At 41.5% G+C, this 15,531-nt stretch overlaps 1 protein-coding gene across 1 annotated transcript in view; it reads left to right on the top strand.

The window, feature by feature from the left end:
• Window positions 1–15,531, top strand: part of fuca2 (alpha-L-fucosidase 2) — a 41,761-nt gene that overhangs the window by 8,251 nt on the left and 17,979 nt on the right. The gene's annotated exons all lie outside the window — the stretch shown is intronic.

Here is a 15,531-nt window from a genome sequence, read left to right on the forward strand (position 1 = left end):
ATGCCCCAAAACAGGGGCAATGCATAAGGGCAATTTCAGTTGAAATTTTGGAGGCTGCGCTCTATGTGCACTACCTGCAGTTTTTCAGTGATAACCCCCTCTACCTGTGAGATAACCCCCACAATCTATATATTTACGAAAAGTGCACACCTTCAGCTATTCAGAGACACCATTCTTCTCTTTCTACATGGAAAATTGTGGCCGCAGTCCCTTGCAGAAGTCAGCGCTTTGGTCAGAAATCAAGGAAAAACCAGATACAACCCTAGATTTTGGTCAGAAATCAAGGAAAAACCAGATAAAAACCTAGATTTCTCCCCAAAATCTCCATGGCAACTACCAAAAACTTACTAAACCTCAATCTGCAAGTTCCCCTGAATAAAACGATACCCCATATGTATGGGTGCACATAAAGACGTGGCCACCAAATGCCCCAAAACAGGGGCAATGCATAAGGGCAATTTCAGTTGAAATTTTGGGGGCTGCGCTCTATGTGCACTACCTGCAGTTTTTCATTGATAACCCCCCCTACCTGTGAGATAACCCCCACAATCTATATATTTCCGAAAAGTGCACACCTTCAGCTATTTAGAGACACCACTCTTCTCTTTCTACATGGACAATTGTGGCCGCAGTCCCTTGCAGAAGTCAGCGCTTTGGTCAGAAATCAAGGAAAAACCAGATAAAAACCTAGATTTCTCCCCAAAATCTCCATGGCAACTACCAAAAACTTACTAAACCTCAATCTGCAAGTTCCCCTGAATAAAACGATACCCCATATGTATGGGTACACATAAAGACGTGGCCACCAAATGCCCCCAAACAGGGGCAATGCATAAGGGGGGGCTGTGCTCTATGTGCTCTACCTGCAGTTATTTAGTCTAAACACCCCCATACCTGTGAAATAACCCCCGCAAACTATATATTTCTGAAAAGTGCACACCTTCAGCTATTCAGAGACGCCACTCTCCTCTTTCTACATGGAAAATTGTGGCCGCAGTGCCTTGCAGAAGTCAGCGCTTTGGTCAGAAATCAAGGAAAAACCAGATACAAACCTAGATTTCTCCCCAAAATCTCCATGGCAACTACCAAAAACTTACTAAACCTCAAACTGCAAGTTCTCCTGAATAAAACGATACCCCATATGTATGGGTACACATAAAGACGTGGCCACCAAATGCCCCCAAACAGGGGCAATGCATAAGGGGGGGGCTGTGCTCTATGTGCTCTACCTGCAGTTATTTAGTCTAAACACCCCCATACCTGTGAGATAACCCCCACAATCTATATATTTACGAAAAGTGCACACCTTCAGCTATTCAGAGACACCACTCTTCTCTTTCTACATGGAAAATTGTGGCCGCAGTCCCTTGCAGAAGTCAGCGCTTTGGTCAGAAATCAAGGAAAAACCAGATACAACCCTAGATTTTGGTCAGAAATCAAGGAAAAACCAGATAAAAACCTAGATTTCTCCCCAAAATCTCCATGGCAACTACCAAAAACTTACTAAACCTCAATCTGCAAGTTCCCCTGAATAAAACGATACCCCATATGTATGGGTACACGTAAAGACGTGGCCACCAAATGCCCCCAAACAGGGGCAATGCATAAGGGGGGGCTGTGCTCTATCTGCAGTTATTTAGTCTAAACACCCCCATACCTGTGAAATAACCCCCGCAAACTATATATTTCTGAAAAGTGCACACCTTCAGCTATTCAGAGACGCCACTCTCCTCTTTCTACATGAAAAATTGTGGCCCCAGTCCCTTGCAGAAGTCAGCGCTTTGGTCAGAAATCAAGGAAAAACCAGATCAAAAACCTAGATTTCTCCCCAAAATCTCCATGGCAACTACCAAAAACTTACTAAACCTCAATTTGCAAGTTCCCCTGAATAAAACGATACCCCATATGTATGGGTGCACGTAAAGACGTGGCCACCAAATGCCCCAAAACGGGCAATGCATAAGGGCAATTTCAGTTGAAATTTTGGGGGCTGCGCTCTATGTGCACTACCTGCAGTTTTTCAGTGTTAACCACCCCTACCTGTGAGATAACCCCCACAATCTATATATTTACGAAAAGTGCACACCTTCAGCTATTCAGAGACACCACTCTTCTCTTTCTACATGGAAAATTGTGGCCGCAGTCCCTTGCAGAAGTCAGCGCTTTGGTCAGAAATCAAGGAAAAACCAGATACAACCCTAGATTTTGGTCAGAAATCAAGGAAAAACCAGATAAAAACCTAGATTTCTCCCCAAAATCTCCATGGCAACTACCAAAAACTTACTAAACCTCAATCTGCAAGTTCCCCTGAATAAAACGATACCCCATATGTATGGGTACACATAAAGACGTGGCCACCAAATGCCCCCAAACAGGGGCAATGCATAAGGGGGGGCTGTGCTCTATCTGCAGTTATTTAGTCTAAACACCCCCATACCTGTGAAATAACCCCCGCAAACTATATATTTCTGAAAAGTGCACACCTTCAGCTATTCAGAGACGCCACTCTCCTCTTTCTACATGAAAAATTGTGGCCCCAGTCCCTTGCAGAAGTCAGCGCTTTGGTCAGAAATCAAGGAAAAACCAGATAAAAAAACCTAGATTTCTCCCCAAAATCTCCATGGCAACTACCAAAAACTTACTAAACCTCAATTTGCAAGTTCCCCTGAATAAAACGATACCCCATATGTATGGGTGCACTAAAGACGTGGCCACCAAATGCCCCAAAACAGGGGCAATGCATAAGGGCAATTTCAGTTGAAATTTTGGGGGCTGCGCTCTATGTGCACTACCTGCAGTTTTTCAGTGTTAACCACCCCTACCTGTGAGATAACCCCCACAATCTATATATTTACGAAAAGTGCACACCTTCAGCTATTCAGAGACACCACTCTTCTCTTTCTACATGGAAAATTGTGGCCGCAGTCCCTTGCAGAAGTCAGCGCTTTGGTCAGAAATCAAGGAAAAACCAGATACAACCCTAGATTTTGGTCAGAAATCAAGGAAAAACCAGATAAAAACCTAGATTTCTCCCCAAAATCTCCATGGCAACTACGAAAAACTTACTAAACCTCAATCTGCAAGTTCCCCTGAATAAAACGATACCCCATATGTATGGGTACACATAAAGACGTGGCCACCAAATGCCCCCAAACAGGGGCAATGCATAAGGGGGGGCTGTGCTCTATCTGCAGTTATTTAGACTAAACACCCCCATACCTGTGAAATAACCCCCGCAAACTATATATTTCTGAAAAGTGCACACCTTCAGCTATTCAGAGACGCCACTCTCCTCTTTCTACATGAAAAATTGTGGCCCCAGTCCCTTGCAGAAGTCAGCGCTTTGGTCAGAAATCAAGGAAAAACCAGATAAAAAACCTAGATTTCTCCCCAAAATCTCCATGGCAACTACCAAAAACGTACTAAACCTCAATTTGCAAGTTCCCCTGAATAAAACTATACCCCATATGTATGGGTGCACATAAAGACGTGGCCACCAAATGCCCCAAAACAGGGGCAATGCATAAGGGCAATTTCAGTTGAAATTTTGGAGGCTGCGCTCTATGTGCACTACCTGCAGTTTTTCAGTGATAACCCCCCCTACCTGTGAGATAACCCCCACAATCTATATATTTACGAAAAGTGCACACCTTCAGCTATTCAGAGACACCATTCTTCTCTTTCTACATGGAAAATTGTGGCCGCAGTCCCTTGCAGAAGTCAGCGCTTTGGTCAGAAATCAAGGAAAAACCAGATACAACCCTAGATTTTGGTCAGAAATCAAGGAAAAAACAGATAAAAACCTAGATTTCTCCCCAAAATCTCCATGGCAACTACCAAAAACTTACTAAACCTCAATCTGCAAGTTCCCCTGAATAAAACGATACCCCATATGTATGGGTGCACATAAAGACGTGGCCACCAAATGCCCCAAAACAGGGGCAATGCATAAGGGCAATTTCAGTTGAAATTTTGGGGGCTGCGCTCTATGTGCACTACCTGCAGTTTTTCATTGATAACCCCCCCTACCTGTGAGATAACCCCCACAATCTATATATTTCCGAAAAGTGCACACCTTCAGCTATTCAGAGACACCACTCTTCTCTTTCTACATGGACAATTGTGGCCGCAGTCCCTTGCAGAAGTCAGCGCTTTGGTCAGAAATCAAGGAAAAACCAGATAAAAACCTAGATTTCTCCCCAAAATCTCCATGGCAACTACCAAAAACTTACTAAACCTCAATCTGCAAGTTCCCCTGAATAAAACGATACCCCATATGTATGGGTACACATAAAGACGTGGCCACCAAATGCCCCCAAACAGGGGCAATGCATAAGGGGGGGCTGTGCTCTATGTGCTCTACCTGCAGTTATTTAGTCTAAACACCCCCATACCTGTGAAATAACCCCCGCAAACTATATATTTCTGAAAAGTGCACACCTTCAGCTATTCAGAGACGCCACTCTCCTCTTTCTACATGGAAAATTGTGGCCGCAGTGCCTTGCAGAAGTCAGCGCTTTGGTCAGAAATCAAGGAAAAACCAGATACAAACCTAGATTTCTCCCCAAAATCTCCATGGCAACTACCAAAAACTTACTAAACCTCAAACTGCAAGTTCTCCTGAATAAAACGATACCCCATATGTATGGGTACACATAAAGACGTGGCCACCAAATGCCCCCAAACAGGGGCAATGCATAAGGGGGGGCTGTGCTCTATGTGCTCTACCTGCAGTTATTTAGTCTAAACACCCCCATACCTGTGAGATAACCCCCACAATCTATATATTTACGAAAAGTGCACACTTTCAGCTATTCAGAGACACCACTCTTCTCTTTCTACATGGAAAATTGTGGCCGCAGTCCCTTGCAGAAGTCAGCGCTTTGGTCAGAAATCAAGGAAAAACCAGATACAACCCTAGATTTTGGTCAGAAATCAAGGAAAAACCAGATAAAAACCTAGATTTCTCCCCAAAATCTCCATGGCAACTACCAAAAACTTACTAAACCTCAATCTGCAAGTTCCCCTGAATAAAACGATACCCCATATGTATGGGTACACATAAAGACGTGGCCACCAAATGCCCCCAAACAGGGGCAATGCATAAGGGGGGGCTGTGCTCTATCTGCAGTTATTTAGTCTAAACACCCCCATACCTGTGAAATAACCCCCGCAAACTATATATTTCTGAAAAGTGCACACCTTCAGCTATTCAGAGACGCCACTCTCCTCTTTCTACATGAAAAATTGTGGCCCCAGTCCCTTGCAGAAGTCAGCGCTTTGGTCAGAAATCAAGGAAAAACCAGATAAAAAACCTAGATTTCTCCCCAAAATCTCCATGGCAACTACCAAAAACTTACTAAACCTCAATTTGCAAGTTCCCCTGAATAAAACGATACCCCATATGTATGGGTGCACGTAAAGACGTGGCCACCAAATGCCCCAAAACAGGGGCAATGCATAAGGGCAATTTCAGTTGAAATTTTGGGGGCTGCGCTCTATGTGCACTACCTGCAGTTTTTCAGTGTTAACCACCCCTACCTGTGAGATAACCCCCACAATCTATATATTTACGAAAAGTGCACACCTTCAGCTATTCAGAGACACCACTCTTCTCTTTCTACATGGAAAATTGTGGCCGCAGTCCCTTGCAGAAGTCAGCGCTTTGGTCAGAAATCAAGGAAAAACCAGATACAACCCTAGATTTTGGTCAGAAATCAAGGAAAAACCAGATAAAAACCTAGATTTCTCCCCAAAATCTCCATGGCAACTACCAAAAACTTACTAAACCTCAATCTGCAAGTTCCCCTGAATAAAACGATACCCCATATGTATGGGTACACATAAAGACGTGGCCACCAAATGCCCCCAAACAGGGGCAATGCATAAGGGGGGGCTGTGCTCTATCTGCAGTTATTTAGTCTAAACACCCCCATACCTGTGAAATAACCCCCGCAAACTATATATTTCTGAAAAGTGCACACCTTCAGCTATTCAGAGACGCCACTCTCCTCTTTCTACATGAAAAATTGTGGCCCCAGTCCCTTGCAGAAGTCAGCGCTTTGGTCAGAAATCAAGGAAAAACCAGATAAAAAACCTAGATTTCTCCCCAAAATCTCCATGGCAACTACCAAAAACTTACTAAACCTCAATTTGCAAGTTCCCCTGAATAAAACGATACCCCATATGTATGGGTGCACATAAAGACGTGGCCACCAAATGCCCCAAAACAGGGGCAATGCATAAGGGCAATTTCAGTTGAAATTTTGGGGGCTGCGCTCTATGTGCACTACCTGCAGTTTTTCAGTGTTAACCCCCCCTACCTGTGAGATTACCCCCACAATCTATATATTTACGAAAAGTGCACACCTTCAGCTATTCAGAGACACCATTCTTCTCTTTCTACATGGAAAATTGTGGCCGCAGTCCCTTGCAGAAGTCAGCGCTTTGGTCAGAAATCAAGGAAAAACCAGATAAAAAAACCTAGATTTCTCCCCAAAATCTCCATGGCAACTACCAAAAACTTACTAACCATCAATCTGCAAGTTCCCCTGAATAAAACGATACCTATGTCTGGTTGCGCATAAGTACATGGCCACCAAACCTGAAAATGCATAATATTGGGGCTGCACTCTATGCACCCCTTTTTTTTTGCCTGCACCCGAATGAATGGAATACGCTCGGGTGCAGGCACATGTAGCCGATATACGCATGAAAACGTGTGAGAATGCAAAGTCTCGCGTTTTCATGCGTATATCGGCTACATGTGCCTGCACCCGAGCGTATCCCATTCATTCGGGTGCAGGCACAAGTAGCAAGCGTAGGGCTGAATTTTCGGCAAGCATTTTTCCAGTTGCTGAAAAAATCAGCCCTACGCCGTGTGTGGCATCAGCCTAACCCTTGGCAATAGAAACTACCAGAACAATCTTAGCACCTCTGGACCTTTCTAGAACAACTGAAATCAAATGAAGTTAAAATGGAATAAAACCACTAAAAGCAATCAAAGAACAATAGTTGCAATGAAATCGGTAAGAGCCCTGGATCCACCAATGTCACTGCAAAAGCAACCTTTTTGGGGGCACTAAACACACAAAGAACAATGCAAAGATAAAACACCATAAAATCAGTAAAATCCAATAAAACCACCTAAACCAACAGAAGAACAATAATTGCAATGAAATCGGTGGTCAGAGCCCTGGATCCACCAACGTCACTGCAAATTCAGCACCCAATAGCAATAAAAAAGTTACAGTGCAATAGAATAATTCAAAAACAGAAATCAATTATGAAAATGCCAAAAAAACACTAAAATGCAACCAAATAAATCAGATAATTATAGAGCAAGATCAGAAATAAAGTTTTAGTAAAAAAAAAAGACTGCCAAAGAAAGCAAAGAAAGAAAGAAAAGAAAAGAAAGAAAGAAAAAAAAAAAAAAAAAAAAGTGTAAGTGTGTGTGTAAGTGTCTGTGTGTGCTTGGTAAAGTTGTAAATAAGTGTGTGTGTGTACAAAAGTGTAATAATGACAAAGATAGAAGAAAAAATTGAAAAAAAAAAAAATTTTTAGACAGTTGAGATAGAAATAAGCAAAATAAACAGTGGTAGAGAGTTGTAGTTCAGCTTACCCAAGGCAGGCAGGCGATCAGAGGCGATCAGGGGCGATCAATGCAGCAGGAAGGCAGCAGGGGAGCTCCATCTTGTCCAACGTGCGCAGCAGGAGTGAGGGAGCCGACAGTAGGCGGCGCTATTTAAAGGGACAGCAGTGGACATGTCATCAACGCGTGCCCACTGCTGTCATTGGCTGGAGGACCCGATCGCCGGCGCTGGGGGACCGGATCGGTATGTATGTCTTCCTCTGCTCGTTGCCTAGGGGGATCTGAGGGGTTTACAAGCGCTGCGCTGCTTTAAAAGCGAGCGCAGCGCTTGTAAACCCGACAGTGCCATTGGACGTAGATTCTACGTCCCATGGCACTTTGGTCCCTTGGTACCTAGGACGTAGAATCTACGTCCCTTGGCACTTAAAGGGTTAAATGGGAATAAAAAAAAAATAAATAAAAGCAAGTTTAAATGTCCCAATTCACAAACAGTCATAATTAATTACTTCTCTGCTATAAGAATAAAGCCCAATGCACGCAGTGCATAAACGAACACGTTGAGTGACCATGAAGCATGCTTTTCATTGACACTATGAATGTATAAAATACATTAGCATATTAAAAACAGAGGAGTCAGAGTCGTGGAGTCGGAGTTGGAAGTATCAGAAACTGAGGAGTCGGAGAATTTATCTACCGACTCCACAGCCCTGCCATTAACAACCACCCTCTGTACTTGATCCTGTAGGCAGTTTTCTATCAATGTGCAAAAACTTCACTAAGACCAGTAGACTTTAGTTTAGAAAGCAGTTAGTTTTTGGTCTTGTTATAGTGTTTATATTCATTAAATGCAACTTCTCTCCCCACTGACTTATATTTCTTATAAGCTTTCCTTGTTTTACTTATTAACCTCCAAATTAAGCCACATAGGGTGATTCTTAACACTTCTACATTTACTTCTTAATGGAATAAACTGAGAACAGTAATGATTTAATATCATTTTAAATGACAACCATTTCTGCTCTGTGTTTTTATCAGAAAACATAATGCCCAAATCTATACTCTGAAGCACTGCCCTTAAAGGAGAAGGAAAGCTAAAAACTAAGTAAGCTTTATCAGAAAGGTCTATGTAAATACAGCCATAAAAACTCACAGAAATGCTGCATTGAGTTCTCTGTCAAAAGAAACAGGATTTAATGTCTCTTTTTTTTCCTGTGCCAGAGTGTGCCCAGCTCTCTCCCCTCTTCTGCTCCCCCCTCCCTCAAGAATGCTAAGAACTCCCTCATCCCCCTTAGGAATGTGGATCTGAGCCAATCAGCAGGAAGCTTCCTCATAGTCTTACAAGCTGAGCATGTACACCGTCTTGGTCTTGGTACAGGAGCATGGCATTATGGGAATATTCTTTACAGAGCTCAGTGTTTTTTTTCCTATGAGGCTTCTGATCATCTGAACAGGAGAAATATGGGGAGACTATTGAGAGAACTGAAGGTATGCCTACAGCTTGAGATGAACTCTTTATTAGCCTTTTCCTTTAAGGAGCTAAAATTTGCCTTTCTAAAATTCAGGGTCTTTGTTGCCCCAGCATATAATTGTTTTTTGCACCAAACATCAATTGAAATAACATTATAGTCACTATTACACAGGGATTCAACCACTTGCACATTTGCTATACATTCTGGGTCCTTAGAGATCACTAGATTCAATATAGCTGTCAGAGCTTGTCTGTGGCCAATGTTTGGCGCATGCACGTTAATTCACGCGCTTGCAAGTAAGCTGTTTGCGCACATAAGCGGTCGCACGCGTACATTTCGACACAAGTCACCATCTGACTCATCGTGGTACCTGACAGTGGTTTCTGGTTGGCTTCTCAACAACCTGTGACATAAAGTTGTCATGCAACAATTTTATAAACTTGTCCCCATTTACTGTCAGTACTATTGATAGTCAATATCGGGATTATTAAAATCCCCCATTATTATCACTTTCCCCAAACTAGCAGCCTTTTCTATTTGCAACAGGAGGTGAGCCTCTTCCTCTTTGCTTACATAAGCGGGTCTATAGGATACCCCTACCATTAATTTGGTTGAGAATCTCAACCCATAAGGATTCAGCTCCCTCATTTACCATCATCACTTCCTCCTTAATGTTTGCTTTTAATTCCTGCTTAACGAACAGACACACCCCTCCTCCTCCTATTGCCTCTGTCCCTCTGTAACATCGTATAGCCTCCAATATTAACTGCCCAGTCATGTGTCTCATTCAACCACGTTTCAGCAATGCCAATCATATCATATTTCCTTTACGATGCATATAAACAAACTAAGGGCACACCTACATCTTAGGTCACATCAGCCAATGAATACACAGGGCTGTGTCTTTTACTCTTGCACTTATTCCTGTGATAGTTAGAGCTGCATTATTTCCTGGTGATATCTGAGGGAGCATACAGATCATTGGGATGTAGCAAGATAGCAGCTCCCAGTAGATATCCGAATAGATCCGAATAGAACTTTTCTGCTGTAAGAATAAAGTCCAATGTGTAGTTTTTTTCACTAGTGTGAAGTCCCCACATGTCAGATCATTTTAATTGCTTTTTATGATGAGGTTAGTAAGAAGCTGAACAGTGGGGATGCAGTAGATGTGATCTATTTGGATTTTGCCAAAACATTTGATACCGTTCCCCACAACGGTCTTAGTGAAGTCGTTTGCACATGGATGGAAAACTGGCTACTGGATCGGGTACAGAAGGTGGTTGTTAATGGTGCATTCTCTACTTGGAGTAAGGTTCTCAGTGGGGTCCCTCAGGGTTCTGTACTGGGTCCACTTTTGTTTAACTTGTTCATAAATGCCTTAGGGGAGGGTATTATAAATAATGTATCAGTGTTTGCAGATGACACAAAACTCTGCAGCCCAGTCATGTCTATCCAGGATGTGGCATCCTTGCAGCAAGATCTTGACAAACTGGCAATCTGGGCAGCTATGTGGCAGATGAGATTTAATGGATAAATGTAAGGTCATGCACCTGGGATGTAAAAATATGCAAGCCGCTTATACCCTTAATGGGACTGCACTAGGCAAATCCATTATGGAAAAGGATCTGGGAGTCCTTCTAGATAATAAACTTGGCTGTAGAAAGCAATGCCAAGCAGCAGCTGCTAGGGCAAACAAGGTTTTGAGCTGTATTAAAAGGGGTATAGATTCACTGGAGGAGGGTGTTGTTCTTCCCCTTTACAGAGTGCTGGTAAGGCCCAATCTAGAATATCCTGTTCAGTTTTGGTCTCCAGTGCTCAAACGGGACATTATTGAATTAGAGAGGGTCCAGAGAAGGGCAACTAAGCTGGTAAAGAGAATGGAAAGTCTCGGTTATAAAGAAGGACTGGTCAAGTTGGGTTTGTTTACACTGGAGAAGAGGCGCTTAATAGGTGATAACTACAGTATGTCTAAATATATAAGGTGATCATATAATAACCTCTCATGCTTTATTTACACAATAAACAAGGGAGGTTCCGTTTACATTTTCGGAAAGGATTTTTTAATGCAAGAGCTGTGAAGTTGTGGACTTCCCTCCCTGAACCAGTCGTACTGGCTGATACATTATATAACTTTAAAAAGGTTTTTTAGCAAGTGAGGGAATACAGGGTTATGGGAGCTAGCTCTTAGTATAAGTTGATCCAGGGACTGGTCTGATTGCCATCTTGGAGTCAGGCAAATTGGAGTCAGGCAAGTCAGGCTTCAGATGGGGTTTTTTGCCTCCCTCTGGATCATCTAGCAGTTAGGCAGGTTATACTGTATATAAGCATTATGGTTGAGCTTGATGGATATATGACTCTTTTCAACCTAACTTACTATGTTACTATGTATTATAACCTTACGGTTTACATTTATTTGTCTTTTGTTAAAACTTTAGGTTAAATTAATGTTTGTTGTTTTTATAATAATTAAAATAAAAAGCCACAATGACAAAGGCTTAGTTATAGATTCCCAAACTTGAATAGTATCCTTATTCATGCTGGCAGTGACAGGCTTGGATGGCCAATAGGGTAGTGCGTCAACTTCCTAGCTAGTTTGTTCCCAAAAGCAGACACCATGTTCATATAGCTTTAAGCTTTGGCAATAATGAAATGTCTTGTACATTGTGTTCTTTCAGTCAAGATGGAAAATATATTAGTATATTAAAGGAGAAGGAAAGTAATTTTGGCATTTTACTGCCAATAGATTTGCCACATTAGTGCCACCTAGAACACTATATATATTCTGCTGAAAGCTTTATCATTCCTGATAAATGACAGCTGCCATTTTAGCTTGGTCATCATAGCTTCCTGCTGTATAGCTCTAGCCCTTATAACTCATTTAACTCATTTACACATTCCTAAGGGAGTGGGGAGGGAGTTCTTAGCATTCTTGTGGGAGGTGCGAGCAGGATAGAGGAGAAAACTGCACAAACTCTGGCCCCAGGAATGAAGGATTTTTCTGAGAGAGGAAGTCAGATACCCGAAGAACATGTTTACAAAAAAAGGAGACCAGAAATCCTGTTTTTCTTTTGATAGAGGACTTATAGCTTATGGCTATATTTACATAGACCTTTCTGATAAAGCTTAGGTAGTTTTTACATTTTGAAATGTGGGCTACATAGTGGGGCAAAATGCAAGCTTTGTAACAATTTTCAGAAAATGTTATAAAAACCATTCTGTCTAGCATAGCTTTGTAGTTTGGTAGTTTGCAGTAGAAAGATGTATTTACCCATTTTTGTTTTGTCAGAATGTGTGCTTTCAGAAAATGTATGGTTTTCTAGGGTCTCCGTACTGTTAAGGGGTCTTATGGCACATAATACACATACTGGGTGCAAAAACTGCACGAGCCGGAGAGTCATTCGTGAAAATTCATATGCATTATTTCCATTTGGGTGCCGCTGTACTCCGCATAGTTTGGTAAATCTATGTGTATAGGGCATCAAACTGTTCAGTAGACCTCTGGTGTTCCTATTTGGGGTGATTTGCCTTTGTATGCAAGAAATTGTGTGAGATAAATGCGGCAAATTGCAACATTTTTAATAGATTTTCTGAAATGTCATAGAAACCACTAGCTTTAGGAAAGCTTTGCAGATTGGTACTTTGGTGTAGAAAGGACTCTTTACCCATGTTGGATTTGTCTGAATGTGTACTTTCCAAAAATATATGGCTTTCTGGGGTGAGCGTACTTTTTTGTAGCGTTATCCCGCACAAAATGATGTAAATGTGTTGATTTTGCCGAAGCTGAAATGACAGAAATGATAGATCATATGGGGTATGTTCACATTCGGGCCCCTACATGCCACATACTTAGGTAAACCGATACATATTGGGCATCAAACTGTTCAGTGGACCCCTGGCGTTCAAATTCAGGGTGTTTTATCTTGGTACCTAATGCTATGTGGGAGATAAGATGCTGAAAAGTGGAAGCTTTGAGGGGATTTTTGGAATTGTCATCAAAATTGCTAACTTTAGAAATGCTTTGCGGCTTGGTATTTTGGAGTAGAAAGACACCCATTTTAGATTCGGGGGAATGTGTACTTTACAAAAATATATGGCTTTCTGGGGTGAGCGTATTTTTTTGTAGCGTTATCCCACACAAAAGGATGTAAATCTGTTGATTTTGCAGAAGCTGGAATGACAGAAATGATAGATCATATGGGGGTATGTTCACATTGAGGCTCCTACATGCCACATACTTAGGTAAACCTATACATATTGGGCATCAAACTGTTCAGTGGACCCCTGGCGTTCAAATTTAGGGTGTTTTATCTGGTTACTTTATGACCTGTAGGAGATAAGATACTATAGACAGGAAGCTTTGAAGCAATTTTTAAGAAATTTCACAAATTTTGATAAAAACCAATAACTTTAGGAAAGCATTGCAACTTGGTAATTTGGAGTAGACAGGCAGTTCTATGTATTCTGGATTCCAAAGAATCTATTCTTTCTAAAAATGTATAATTTTCTGGGATAAACCTTATGTTAGTGTAATTTGTGACCTTGAAATCTTAAGTATGCAGCTTTCTGGAGCAATGCTTTGGAAATTTGGTAGTGTACTGCTGGAAGTTTTTGATCTGTGTCAGTGAGAAATCTCCATGAAACTATATATATTTGGTATTGGCGTGTTCAGGAGACATGGGACTTTCCAAATCAGTTGCATTTTCATGCATAAAATAATTTTTGTTTCTGGTGTATGTGTTTATATTATGGAAAATATTATTTTTTTTCATTTTTTAGACATTTAGAAGCCTATATCTTGTTACACAATTGGAATTACACAAAAATTCCACCATATTTTGAACGCTTAGGTTGTTGAAAAAAACGATATATAGTTTTCCTGGGTAAACTACTGTCTGGCAGTAGAAGTTCGACTTTGTTCAAAACGGCTGGCGGTGAAAGGGTTAAAAGAACAGTAACATCAACAAATGCAAATGTTTTCAAGTAATTAAAATATGATGTATTGATGCCCTGCATAGTTAAAAGTTTCATGTTAGTTTCAGAAAGACTTCTATAGTTTATATAAATAAGCTGCTTTGTAGTCACAGGGGCAGTCATTCAAGCTGGAAAATAGAAAAGGCACAGGTTACATAGCAGATACAGTGGTGTGAAAAACTATTTGCCCCTTTCCTGATTTCTTATTCTTTTGCATGTTTGTCACACTTAAATGTTTCTGCTCATCAAAAACCGTTAACTATTAGTCAAAGATAATATAATTGAACACAAAATGCAGTTTTTAAATGAAGGTTTACGTTATTAAGGGAGAAAAAAAACTCCAAATCTACATGGCCCTGTGTGAAAAAGTGATTGCCCCCCTTGTTAAAAAATAACTTAACTGTGGTTTATCAATTTCAATTTTCAATTTCAATATCAATTTCTGTAGTCACCCCCAGGCCTGATTACTGCCACACCTGTTTCAATCAAGAAATCACTTTAATAGGAGCTACCTGACACAGAGAAGTAGACCAAAAGCACCTCAAAAGCTAGACATCATGCCAAGATCCAAAGAAATTCAGGAACAAATGAGAACAAAAGTAATTGAGATCTATCAGTCTGGTAAAGGTTATAAAGCCATTTCTAAAGCTTTGGGACTCCAGCGAACCACAATGAGAGCCATTATCCACAAATGGCAAAAACATGGAACAGTGGTGAACCTTCCCAGGAGTGGCCGGCCGACCAAAATTACCCCAAGAGCGCAGAGACAACTCATCCGAGAGGCCACAAAAGACCCCAGGACAACATCTAAAGAACTGCAGGCCTCACTTGCCTCAATTAAGGTCACTGTTCACGACTCCACCATAAGAAAGAGACTGGGCAAAAACGGCCTGCATGGCAGATTTCCAAGGTGCAAACCACTTTTAAGCAAAAAGAACATTATGGCTTGTCTCAATTTTGTCTCAATGATTGCCAAGACTTTTGGGAAAATACCTTGTGGACCGACGAGACAAAAGTTGAACTTTTTGGAAGGTGCGTGTCCCGTTACATCTGGCGTAAAACTAACACAGCATTTCAGAAAAAGAACATCATACCAACAGTAAAATATGGTGGTGGTAGTGTGATGGTCTGGGGTTGTTTTGCTGCTTCAGGACCTGGAAGGCTTGCTGTGATAGATGGAACCATGAATTCTACTGTCTACCAAAAAATCCTGAAGGAGAATGTCCGGCCATCTGTTTGTCAACTCAAGCTGAAGCGATCTTGGGTGCTGCAGCAGGACAATGACCCAAAACACACCAGCAAATCCACCTCTGAATGGCTGAAGAAAAACAAAATGAAGACTTTGGAGTGGCCTAGTCAAAGTCCTGACCTGAATCCTATTGAGATGTTGTGGCATGACCTTAAAAAGGCGGTTCATGCTAGAAAACCCTCAAATAAAGCTGAATTACAACAATTCTGCAAAGATGAGTGGGCCAAAATTCCTCCAGAGCGCTGTAAAAG

This window comes from Xenopus tropicalis, chromosome 5, assembly GCF_000004195.4.
Source record: "Xenopus tropicalis strain Nigerian chromosome 5, UCB_Xtro_10.0, whole genome shotgun sequence".
Taxonomy (NCBI): Eukaryota; Metazoa; Chordata; class Amphibia; order Anura; family Pipidae; genus Xenopus; species Xenopus tropicalis.